Below are 10,776 nucleotides of genomic sequence, written 5' to 3'. Positions count from 1 at the left end.
ACTTGAACTTTAGAAACACAGATGGTGGAACAATCTGAGGTGGTTGGAGAAAAGATTTCATTTAGTTGATTTCCTGAGGTTGTTGGTTGTTAGCTAGTCTTATGGTGATGGAAACCACATGTTCTTTCATAGGGACCAGGAAACTGCTGGAGGTTTGGTTCTCTCAGCAGCAGCCTGATAGATAGCAAGGATATGGAGATCTTCACACCATCCCAAGATCTGTGTGGGACATTCTTTTGAAGGATGTTCAATGTATAATTATAAATATGATAAAATGTGACAAGCAGGAAGCTTATGTACTCAGGGACAATTGCAAGTTTGTCTCTAAGAGATTTTCTTTCCCAAAGACTTGTGGTACTACCCTCTTACTGAAAGCATTGGTTCCCCTGTTGATTATTGTCAGGGATTACAGTGGGTTTGACTCAATTCAAAGCTTCTTTCATTCTAGTAAGAATTTCATGGAGGATACCCACACTGAAATTTCCAGGGAGAAATAGAGTTTCTTAGTGCAATTTCCCAAATGGAGAAGCATAGAGTATGGGACAGAGGAATTCTGATTGTTGATACTTGTATACTCTGGATTTCCCAGAGAGTCATATGTTTAGTCAGCCAGATCAAACTCTGGAAATTCAGATGAATGAGTTTGACCCAGCAGTTGTGAACCAGTTCTACATGAAAGATGATGTTACTGCAAAGGATGTTACTTATGAGAATGGAACTGGTAACCACTCTGTACAATCCTTGTGAAGTGGGATGGAACTTATTAGGCTATTCACATCACTCCAGAAACAGAATTTTCTTATGTTGGCTTTGAAACAAACATAAGTCAGAACTCCTATGATGGCATGATTAGGAAAGGTGTGGAAGTCTTCAAGCCAGGAAATTTTGTGACCACCTTGTTTGTAAATCAGATTTCGAAATGTCGTACAGTACTTTCTTCAATCTAGAGGATAGAAGGTTTTAAACATCTTGATTGCCAGAGTGCTATGTTCAATGATTATAGTGTTATTTTTACCAGCTTTGCTAAGAATCAGCAACAACAACAGAGTAGATTTTAAAAAAGGAGAAAAATGAAAAAAGAGGATACACAAAGAGGAAGGTGTTTCCTAGATATTGATACTAGGGGGTTGCTTTCCATAACTACCACCTTGTAGTTTTAGGAATCCCTACTTGTAATCATAATGTAATCACTTTCAATTGTATGCATTATTATATCAAGGAATTAGATACCTTGCATGAATGCTTGTCTTCTCTGCCACAATTGCTGTGAAACTGAACTGCATATAGAGAAAACATTTTACTGTATTAAACTTTACAATACTTGTGAAAACAATGCAATTTTGTTTATGCATAATATATTTCTCTAGGTATCAACCAATATTCCCCACAGACAAGGCTTTTGCTCTCTTTAGGAGCGGGCCTCAGCCTAACCATCTGGGATTGTCCCCCTCTTGATTTAGATGTGGAGTGGGCATCACCATCCCAGGTTCCACAGAGTGGGGTATATGGAAATCTCTTGCATTTTTTAATGTAACACTTTTTGTGATCTATGTATATTTTAAAAAACGAAAATTAAAATATAAAGTTAATAAAAAATAAATTGCTGCCTTAATTTTAATCCAGTTACCTCGTTTCTAGATTATATTCTTTACTGCTGTTATTGAAACCAATTCCTATTTCATATAGATGTTTTTCCAACAGCCATTAAAATTTTTTTTCTAAGAGACAAATGTTATTAATAAAAATATTGACAAACTGATTCTGAAATTTATTGGAAATATAAAGTAACTAGCATAGCCAAAACAACCTTGAAAAATGTAAGAAATTTGGATGTCTTATATTAATCAATAAAATGTGATACTTGTATAAAGATACACAAATTGAGCAATAGACCAAGGTAGGAAGTTTACAAGTAGAGACCCACACACATATTTGGTCAACTTATCTTCAACCACATTGGTAAGTTAATTCAATATAGAATGGGTAATTCTGTAACAGTCACATAACCTTACACAAAAAAATGAATCTCAGTCTATACTTTATACCTCATAAAATGTCAAGTAAAAAAGGATCAGTAACCTAAGTGAAAAATCCAAACTATATCTTCTAGGAGAAAATATAGTAAATCTTTATGACTTTGGATTTGATAAAATTTCCTTCAATAAGATACCAATAGCCTGATTTATTTTCAAATTTAATGAACTGAATTTCTTAAAAAAGTATTTTGATTTCTGTTCTTCCAAAGCACCATTAAAAGGATAAAAAAAACAACATGTCACTCTCTGTGAGATAATATTTGTAAATTAAATATCTAACAATATACTTGAATTCATATAAAGATGTCTTAAATTTGAATACAAATAAAATCACCAACCCAATAAAATGAGCAAAATGTTTGAATTCACTATTGAGGAAAGGATAAAAACAGATTGTAAATGAGTACATGAAAACATACTCAAATGTCATTAATAATTAGGTCATGCAAACTAAATACTCAATGAAATACAATTTCGCAATATTATGATGGCCAAACGTTTAAAAGACTGACCATAAGATGTCTTGGTAAGTATGTGGAGGAACTGGTAACATCACACACTGAGGTTAGAAATGTAAATGTTACAATAATTTAGGAAAAAAACTTGACAATATCTTAAATGTAATTTTACATCTGCCATATGGTAAAACCATTTTTACTCCTATACATTTTTTACCATGAGGAATTTCAAAGCCTCTTTTCATGCAAAGACTTGTATATAAGTGTTTATAGCTGATTCATTTGTAATATTAAAAAACTGGAACCAATCCAAATATCTAGCAATGTATAAGTTAATAAAGTACAACATAACCCTATAATATAATATATTTACAAATATAAAGTAATGAGTTAATGATAGAGAAAAGAAGATGACTGAATCTCAAAATAATTATACTTAGAGTGAGGAACATAAGATATTTTGTGATTCCATCTAAGAAAATTCTTAAAAATTCAATCTAATCTAGTCACTAAATCAAACCAGTTTTTCCTTGGGAAAGGAGGGTAGCTTTTAGGAAATGTTTTTCCTTCCCTTTACAATGGACTCCAAAGGCACATTAGGAAACTCTGGAGGGTAAAAGGTGTGTTTATTATCTTAAGTATGGCAATGGTTTCTAAAAAGTGAATGCATAAATGGCCAAAATATATTGTTAAATTCTTCAATTATGTGCTGTTTATTTTATGTCAAATAAACCTCAATAAAGCTATAGAGAATATATATATATATATATATATATATATATATTTAAGTTCTCAATGACTTCCATTCTAACTCAGAGTATAAGCTAAAGATATTAGAGTTATCTGCATGAGTCTACGTGAACCAGGTCCCTAAAATAACCGTGAACGTTTCTCCTACTATTTATTCCTTTGCATATTTTTTTCTCAAACCATATTGGCTTTCTTGTTTGTTTTTCAGATTTCAGGTACGGTGCAAAATTTGCTTTGCCATTTCCTTACTTCTCATCAGAAATTATTGTGTTAAACATTTCATTGCCTTCAAATCTTTTCTAACAAATCATCTGCTGAAAATCCTGAAAATTCTGTATGTGAATATATCCTCCACCACATACACAGCACCTCCCAAACCCCTTCTTTTAATTTTCTACAGTGTACATATCTCCAATTCTAATACCATACTTAATTTAAAACTCTTTATTAACAACATATGTCAGTTCTGGCCAAGATGAAATAAACCCAGTACAATCTTTCCCACTTATTAAAACTAAACTATAGACAAAATACAAAACAGCTAGCTAAGATCTCTAGACTGGAAGCAAATCAGGCAGATTGAAACAGAGTCAAAACTTGAAGTGGAGATTTGTTGGCTGGTGTAGGAGCCCAATCTGCTTTTCCCCTTGGGACTTCCGGATTTGGCAGCTTGGCTTGGGGTGGGAGGGAGCACTGGGGAGCAAGCAAAAATTAAGATACCAGCTGATGGTTAAATACATTGCTTTTGTAAATGTTGGCTATAGTCTAGTCATTAATGATTTTAAGTTCTTTTATAGAAAGTTCATTTTTAAATTTTTTTGTTTTGTTTTTGAAAGTTAATATACATTACAGAATTAGAATAAGCATAAAGGACAGTATATTTATCTATGTGAAACATTATTGTGCCAGAGCATATTAGTAAAGCATCTTAATGAATAAGTTGAATTAAAGAACTAATTATCTCACAAGATTACATAAATGAAATTATTTCCAAAACAGTACAAAATAATTGAGAAAGGAGTTGACTTTTAGTGACCCTCACCTCCCCAAACTCTGGTCTTCCCTTTCCTTCATCTTTGGCCTTATTTAGGGGATAGTTTTCTATTTTGCTTAGTTTCACATTAGCATCACATTCAGTAGCAACTGAAATGTCGGTGATCTCATTATGCATCAGCTGTCCCCTTCCTCTGACCCTTCTTTATGTCCTCTACCCTATTAGCAATATTCCTTGCCTATTAATTTTCGCCTTTCATCTTCTTTTCTGCTCCTTTTTTTGATCCAGCATATTCTACTTCCAACACCCTCCCCAACTTCTCTGTAAACCCATTTCTCTCAAAGACTTCTAAGAAAGGAAAGGAGAATCACTTTCAAATCCAAAAAGCTTTATATTGTGAGATCTAATCTAATACTTCTCTCTTTTTGAAGCATATATTCTGACTCTTGCCTCAAAAATATGTATGTAGAAAATACAAGAGATCTAAGGGAATAAGCTTGTTTGAGAAAACTTGCTTTTTTTTTCACTAAGAGTTTGCATTTGGGTCCCTGTTTGAATTTAGGTTAAGAGGGTCTACAAGACAGCTCATATTTGCCTTTGTTATGTTTTCCAATTGCTACCATCCCACAAGTTAAATGTTTGTTTTGTATATTTTATATAAATAATATTCAAACGAATTGTTTATGGCTGTAAAATGTAGCGGCATAGGCATTTAGGTTTGTGCATTTTCTATAACAATTGTGTGGATTCTTCCTGTTTGCTGTGTGAACCCTTTGGATATTTAGCACATTTTGTAGGAGGTGTGAGTACAGTGGTGGGTAAGAAGAGGGGGGCAGAGGAGATGGAGGCAGCTCAGTGGCAGGACTGCAGTGAAAGAATGTAATGAAAACATCTTCCCTGACCTCTATGATCAGAACGCTGCCTTTGATCAGACGTTTAGTTCAAAAATTGGATTTCATTCAGATTTGAAGACAACTATCTCTGATAGCCCAGCAGAAGCAAAGAAACCTGGAGTGTCACAACTGTCTTCCTGTCCCTCAAAAAAGAATACAGCCAGCTTTCACCTCTTAGGTAATGCCTTGAAGATGGCCTCCTGGAGACAGTCTTTAACAGATTAAAAACTCGAAACTACTTATCTTGGTATGTATCGTGTTGATCCTGGACAAGAACAATTTTTGCCTTTTAGATCTTGGTTGAATTTGAAGATGTATTTCATTACTTTCAGGACACAGATATAGAAAGTCCATCTTATGATGGTTGTATAAAATAAAACTAATTATCTACAGATTTATATTTATAATTTTTAAAAAGTTGTGCCTTAACAAAAAGGCATTGTGTGTTAGAAGGGAAAATAAAGCTTTTTAAAAAACATATTAAAATTTTATTTTTAAAGAAACTTTATATTACATAAATGTTATATCAAAAAACATAGCATATCCCCATACACCCCACACTCTCCCCCTCCCAGACTTTCTCACACTTACAACATCTTTCATTAGTGTGGGACATTTGTTAAAATGGATGAACACATTTTGAAGCATTGCTGCTAACCATGGACTATGGTTTAGAATATAGTTTGTACTTTGCCTTGTACAATTTTATAGGTTTTGACAAAATATAATAGCTTTTATCCACCATTGCAATGTCATGCAGGACAATTCCAATGTCCCCAAAATGCCTATGTTACATCTATTCTTCCCTTCATCTCCCCGCAGTGCCTTTACATCAATGGTGGCCATTATATCAATGGTGGCCAGTGCCTTTATATCAATGATACAAGTTCTTCCATTGCTAGAATAATAATGTCTACCTTAGTCCATACTTGCATTTGACCCATATGCTTTTTTCATTCCTTAATCTTGAGAATTTTGGAGTGGTGATGCCTACTCTGTTTCTGATTGAGAGGAGGTTTAGGTCCCATGGGGCAGAAATATGGAAATATCTTGCTTGCAGTTGTAAATACCCTCTTACTCTCTATTTTTCTTCAGTGGGTATTGTCCATCATTATCCTATGTGCTCAGGCAAGTACTTTTAACACAATGTTAAATGATAGTGGGGACAATGGACATCCTTGTCTTGTTACACATCTTAGAGGGAAAGATTTTAGCATTACACCATTGAATATGATGTTAGCTGTGGGTTGTTCATGTATACCTTTCATCATATTGAAAGTTTCCTTCTGTTCCTATCTTTTGACGTGTTTTCTTATCAAGAAAGGATGCAGTATTTTTTCAAAATAATTACTTTTTTCTTTCTGTTTGCTTTAGGATTATTTTATTATTCTGTTTGTAATTCCTCTAGATGTGAAGTCATGTCTTTGGTTTTAGCTCTTCCTTTTTTTTAATATAGGCATGTATGGCTATGAATTTCCCTCTCAGCATTTATTTTGCTGCATCCCATAGGTTTTGATACACTGTGTTCTCATTTTCATTCATTTCAAGTCAATTACTGATTTTTTGCACTTTCCTCCTTGGCCCATGATTGTCTAAGAGTATGGTATCTTCCTTATCTTTGTGCCTATTCTATTTCTCTGTCCCTTACAGATTTCCAGCTTCATTCCATTGTGTTCACTGAAATTTCTTAATATAATTCAATTTTTCCGAATTCATTGAGCGTTGTTCTGTGAACTAGTTTATGGTCTGTCTTGGAATCTGATCCACTTATGCTTGAGAGGAATGTATATCCTGCTGTATCTGGGTGTAATGTTGTGTATATGTCTTTTAGGTCTAGATCCTTTAATGTATTATTCAAGGTTTCTTTTCCTTATTGGCCTCTGTCAAGATGTTCTGTCTAGTGTGATAATGGTGTATTAAAGTTCCCCACTATAATTGTGGGTGCATCTATTTCTCCACCTAGTTTTTCCAATGTTTGCCTCCTGTATTTTGAAGCACCCTGATTAGGTGCATAAATGTTCATGATTATTCTTTCTTCTTGATAGATTATCCTTTTCATTAATATATAGTGCCCTTCTTTGTCTCTTCCAATAGTTTTGCATTTAAAGTTTATTTTGTCCAATATTATACACATCCATGCCCTTGTTTGGTTATTGTTTGCACATAAAATCATTTTCCAATCATTTATTTGCAAACTTCTTGTGTCCCTGTATCTAAGGTGAGTTTCAAGTATATAGCATATAGATGGGTCATATTTCCTTATCCATTCTGCCAATCTCTACCTCTTGATTGGAGAGTTTAATCCATTAACATCCAGTGTTATTACAGTCAAGACACTACTTACATTAGTCATATGTTCTTTAGGTTTATATATGTCATATTTTGTTTTTATTTCTTTTTAACCTTTTAGCTATTCTTACTCATAAAATTCCTTTCTGTACTCTCCTCTGACCCTCTCTCTGCTGTTCTTTTTCCTTTCAACCTGCAAAACTCCCTTTAAAATTTCTTTAAGTTCAGGTTTCTTGTTAACAAACTCTCTTAAATCCTGTTTATCTGTGAATATTTTAAACCCTGACTCATTTTTCAATTTCTGCTTTTCTGGATACCAAATTATTGATTTACAGTTTCTTTGCTAAAAGAAAGAAACTAGGTCATACCACTGCCTTCTTGCCTCCATGGTTTCAGATGAAAAATCTATACTTAATCTTATCTAGCATCCCTTGCATGTGCTGGATCTCTTTTGTTTTGCAGCTTTCAGTATTCTCTTTGTCTTGAGTATTTGACAGTTTGATAAGCATATGTCTCAGGGTAGGTCTGTTAGGATTTATAATGTTGGGTGTGCATTGTGCTTCCTGGACATGTGCATCCATGTTCCTCAAAAAAGTTGGACATTTTCAGCTATTATTTCTTCCAACACACCTTTTCCCTTCTTTTCTCCCTCAGAGATGTCTATAATGGACATTTTTGCATATTTTGTGTTGTCATTCAATTTCCTGAGTCCCTGCTAATTTTTCCATCTTTTTATCTATCTCTTCTACTATTTGCCTGATTTCATATACATCTTTGACGTCACTAACTCTTTCCTCTTCTTGCTCATATCTGACTTTATGTACTTCCAGAATATTTTTGATTTCTTGCATTGTACCATTCACTACCATCGTATCTGTTATTTTTTTGCATATGTTTATGATTTCTTCAGTATGTTCTCCCAGTGTGCGGCGGCTTGCTCGGTCGGTAGAGGTGGGGTCTGGCTGCGGACGAGGGGTCGGTCCAGCTCTGGACGAGGGGTCGGTCCCGCTCGGGACGAGGGGTCGGTCCGGCAGCAGACGAGGGATCGGTCTCACAAGGGGTTGCGCGGTTCGGCTGACGGGGTCGCTCGGCGAAGCCGGCGACGAAGGGGTCGCCCGGCGAAGCCGGCGACGAACTGGGGACAAGGGAGGCCAGGCCCTTGTCGGGGGCTCTCAGGACTGGAGGGCGCACGGCAGAAGAACTACCGCGGAGACAAGGTAAACACGCAAGTCCACTTTATTGAGGGAGAGGCAACAGTTTTATAGGGGCTGGGGAAGGCTGATTGGTTGAAGCCACGCCCCGTTCTGATTGGCTGCCGGCGAAAGGTCAGTGGGAGGTGCTGGACGGGGGAGGGGTGGTGGTTAGGGATTGGCTGTCGCTGTTGCTGGGGGAAGGGGCAGGGTTTAGGGATTGGTGGCTGCTGTTGCTGGGGTGGAGGGCAGACTTGAGTTTCCCGCCCACGCCTGGCTGTTGCTGCTGTCGGGGGAAGGGAAAAGGGCGGGCTGGATTTTTCCACCCACACCTGGCTGTTGCTGCTGTCGGGGGAGGGGAAAAGGGCGGGCTGGATTTTTCCGCCCACACCTGGCTGTTGCTGCTGTCGGGGGAGGGGAAAAGGGCAGACTGGAATTTTCTGCCCTGCGCCTGCGCAGGGAGAAGGAAGAAGGGTGCCGCCCCACAAGGCATCGGGTGGCGCCATCTGGGAGGAGGGGCGGCCGCGGAAGCATGGCTGCCGAGAAGGGGAGACCCGAGGGCACTCTGCGCCCATGCCGAGCTTCCTTCAGGGGTGGCGGTGGGCCCGACCAACCACCCTATTATGGGGGCAGCGGCTTGGCCTGCCACGGCTGCTCCCCCGCCAGGCCAGCAAACCACACTTCAGCCCGAGGGGTGACCGCATTTCCCCCTTCTTTTCAAATAAGGGCCAGGATGGCAGCAGCAACAAGTAGATGAGGCCCAAGAGGCAGTAAGCAATGAGGGAAGCGGGGCTGAAGAGGGAGGTGAGTATGACGGGGATACAAATGTACAATTTGGGGGGCAGTATCTTGCCGTTGCAAGCAAGGGTGGCCAATGTCCAATTCTTGTTGATCTCGGTGGCTATAAGGTCCATCTGCTTGTTAAAAGTCCAGGATGACAGCGCGTTACAGGTAGTTGATCTCTTCTTGGCGGCGAAGAGCGGTAGAGGCAGACTGTGTGATGGTCTGGAGGATCGCAGCGGTGAGGACAAGTCGCGTCAGGGCACCAGCGATGGTGGTGGCGGCAGCGTCGGGAGTGGTGGAGACGTAGGCGAGGACAATAAGAAGGCCAAAGTCTTCACGGGCGCGAGAGAGGCCGATGTTAATGGGGCGGGCCAACATGGGGCGGCCCAATCTGCAACGCAGTAGGGGTTCAAGCGAAAAAAGGAGGGGGGCGGGGGACGAGAAAGGACGCTTTGGATGGCTGAGAAGAGGAGTGAGGTCGAGACAGGAGGAAGCTCCGCAGAAGTATGGGGAGCTGTTAAAAGCAGAAACGTTATTAGATGCTAGAAAGCAGGCTGCAGGCCGGGGAAAGCAGGTTGCGGGCCGTTTCGTGGGGCTGGAGCTGCTTGAGAGCAATGGCGGCATGGGGGGCCATGGTTACAATCTTCTGGGGTGGTAGTGGCTAGACAGATGGCGGAAAATATTATCAAGAAAGCAAAGGTTATGAGAAAGAAATAGAGTATTAAAGGCTGTGGGGGAAGTGAGAAGATCATTTAGAGGATAGGGTTGAGAATGGTATGTTTAAGACAGAAGCTTTGTGGTTTGTAGGAGACTGCTTTATAAACGAAGGAGAATGAGGGCAGTAAATATAGTAATGATAGATAGGAAGATGACAGTGAGGAGGAGTCTTTGTTTAAGGTTCCAATCGTCCGGCGCAACAGTGGCTAGGCCTATAGCGAGGGGTGTTGCTAAATAGACAATGGCTGCAAAGACAAAATCATCTTCTGTTTCCTTAAGAATAACTTTTCTTTAAATACTTAGTAGCATGCAATATTAGAAACCATTTCCTAAAAGCAAGTTGGTAGGGGAGCTTGGTTGCTGTTAATCTTTCCTGTTATAAAATTACCTTTTATTATTATTATCATCAATTTAGTTTTATATATATATATTTAAGAATGACCTTTTGGAATTAGCCATTTAATACCTTAATGTAAACTATTGAAGATAAATTTTATCTTTACAGAACACATTCCCTTACGTAAAGTTATCACAATACCTTTTACACTTGCCGCATGCAAATTAAATTTCAAGAGTTTATGAAAAATTAGCCATCTTACTTTAGGACAAAATACGTCTTTTTGCAAAACTTATTACATTTCCGTCAGCATTTTTACAAACCTTTAA

At 38.1% G+C, this 10,776-nt stretch overlaps 1 pseudogene; it reads left to right on the top strand.

Annotated features, from left to right (window-relative positions):
• Positions 1-107: 107 nt before the first annotated feature.
• On the top strand, positions 108-1,058 carry LOC105747425 (S-adenosylmethionine decarboxylase proenzyme-like; annotated as a pseudogene).
• The last annotated feature ends 9,718 nt before the right edge of the window (positions 1,059-10,776 follow it).

The sequence above is a fragment of the Dasypus novemcinctus genome, chromosome 10, assembly GCF_030445035.2.
Source record: "Dasypus novemcinctus isolate mDasNov1 chromosome 10, mDasNov1.1.hap2, whole genome shotgun sequence".
Taxonomy (NCBI): domain Eukaryota; kingdom Metazoa; phylum Chordata; class Mammalia; order Cingulata; family Dasypodidae; genus Dasypus; species Dasypus novemcinctus.
Note: the sequence above shows the minus strand (reverse complement) of the source record. Positions and strands in the feature narration are given on the sequence as shown.